The 2016-nt window shown below is 57.5% G+C and overlaps 2 non-coding genes across 2 annotated transcripts in view; both read right to left on the bottom strand.

The window, feature by feature from the left end:
* Positions 1 to 434: 434 nt before the first annotated feature.
* LOC146143933 (5.8S ribosomal RNA) lies at positions 435 to 588 on the bottom strand. Its single transcript, XR_014498795.1, has one exon. It is a non-coding gene; the product is annotated as a 5.8S ribosomal RNA (ribosomal RNA).
* A 247-nt stretch (positions 589 to 835) lies between these two features.
* Positions 836 to 2016, bottom strand: part of LOC146143932 (small subunit ribosomal RNA) — a 1811-nt gene continuing 630 nt past the window's right edge. Inside the window, exon 1 of the ribosomal RNA XR_014500462.1 lies at positions 836 to 2016. This exon is cut by the window's right edge and continues 630 nt beyond it. This is a non-coding gene — a ribosomal RNA (small subunit ribosomal RNA).

Here is a 2016-nt window from a genome sequence, read left to right as displayed (position 1 = left end):
CGACCGGCGAAGCGCGCCGTGACGAATTCCGTACGCCACAATTCCGCGCACTCCAAAAGCGCGCGGATTCGGCGATGGGCACATCCCGCTTCACTCGCCGTTACTGAGGGAATCCTCGTTAGTTTCTTTTCCTCCGCTTAGTAATATGCTTAAATTCAGCGGGTAGCCTCGTCCGACCTCAGGCCGAAAGTAAGGACCGGGACTATTCTTCCCGTTCCGCGCTCGCCGTCGGCGCCGCGCGCCGCCGCGCACCTCGATTCCCGCCCTTGAGCCGCCAGCCGTTGGCCTCTTCGAGGTCGACTCGCCGCCGCCGCGCGGGATTCTGGTCGCGATCGTCGCGCATCGTGCCGTGCTGTCTTGAGCGGGACGGGCGCTCGCGCGTCCGACGCCGCAGCAGCCGCGCGGAGAAATCCCCGCGCGGAACGTTTGCAACGCGACCCTGAGGCGGGCGCGGCCCCGGGATTGACCCGAGGCCGCAATTTGCGTTCAGAACGTCGATGCTCAATGTGTCCTGCAATTCACACTAATTCACGCAGCTAGCTGCGTCCTTCATCGACTCACGAGCCGAGTGATCCACCGCCAAGAGCCATCCACGATTGTTTCGCTCGCACAGTGCCTCGCACTATAGGGTGACAAAATAGACCGCGCCGAGCGGTCGGCCAGGCCGACGCTTGAAGCCGGAGCGCGCGGCACCGCGGCACTCGACGCGCAAACATTACCGGGTGACCGAATCGCCGGCCGGCGCGCCGCTCCTCGCGGGTCGGGCGCCGGGTAGCAAAGACTTTTTCTCTCGCTTGTCCGAGTTTCGCGTTCGCCGAAGCGTTTGCGAGACCGTTAATGATCCTTCCGCAGGTTCACCTACGGAAACCTTGTTACGACTTTTACTTCCTCTAAATGATCAAGTTAGATCGTCTTCTCGGACGCCGGCTCGACCGTTGCCGGCCGCGCCAGGTCCAATCGGAGGACCTCACTAAACCATTCAATCGGTAGTAGCGACGGGCGGTGTGTACAAAGGGCAGGGACGTAATCAACGCGAGCTAATGACTCGCGCTTACTGGGAATTCCTCGTTCAAGGGAAATAATTGCAATTCCCTATCCCTAGCACGACCGGGGTTCAGCGGGTTACCCAGACCTGTCGGCCAAGGCGAGCACATGCTGATCCGGTCAGTGTAGCGCGCGTGCGGCCCCGAACATCTAAGGGCATCACAGACCTGTTATTGCTCAATCTCGTGTGGCTAAACGCCACTAGTCCCTCTAAGAAGTTAGACGCCGACCGATTGGGTCGCGTAACTAGTTAGCAAGCCAGAGTCTCGTTCGTTATCGGAATTAACCAGACAAATCGCTCCACCAACTAAGAACGGCCATGCACCACCACCCACAGAATCAAGAAAGAGCTCTCAATCTGTCAATCCTCACTGTGTCCGGGCCGGGTGAGATTTCCCGTGTTGAGTCAAATTAAGCCGCAGGCTCCACTCCTGGTGGTGCCCTTCCGTCAATTCCTTTAAGTTTCAGCTTTGCAACCATACTTCCCCCGGAACCCAAAGACTTTGGTTTCCCGCAAGCTGCCGGAGAGGTCGTAAAACTAACGCCCCCCGATCGCTAGTTGGCATCGTTTATAGTCAGAACTAGGACGGTATCTGATCGTCTTCGAACCTCTGACTTTCGCTCTTGATTAAAGAAAACATTCTTGGCAAATGCTTTCGCAGTCGTTCGTCTTGCGCCGATCCAAGAATTTCACCTCTAACGGCACAGTACGAATGCCCCCGTCTGTCCCTCTTAATCATTACCTCGCGCTCCGAAAACCAACAAAATAGAACCGAGGTCCTATTCCATTATTCCATGCACCATTATTCAGGCGAATCGCCTGCTTTGAACACTCTAATTTTTTCAAAGTAAACGTTCCGGCCGCCGCCGACACTCAGTCAAGGGCACCGGCGGAGAACCGGAGGTGAGGCCAGGACGGCCAGTACACGCCTTGCGACGGACCGGCCGCCTGCGCCCAAAATCCAACTACGA

The sequence above is a fragment of the Ascidiella aspersa genome, chromosome 5 (genome assembly GCF_963924565.1).
Source record: "Ascidiella aspersa chromosome 5, kaAscAspe10.2, whole genome shotgun sequence".
Lineage (NCBI taxonomy): Eukaryota > Metazoa > Chordata > Ascidiacea > Phlebobranchia > Ascidiidae > Ascidiella > Ascidiella aspersa.
This window is presented reverse-complemented; position numbering and strand designations above follow the sequence as displayed.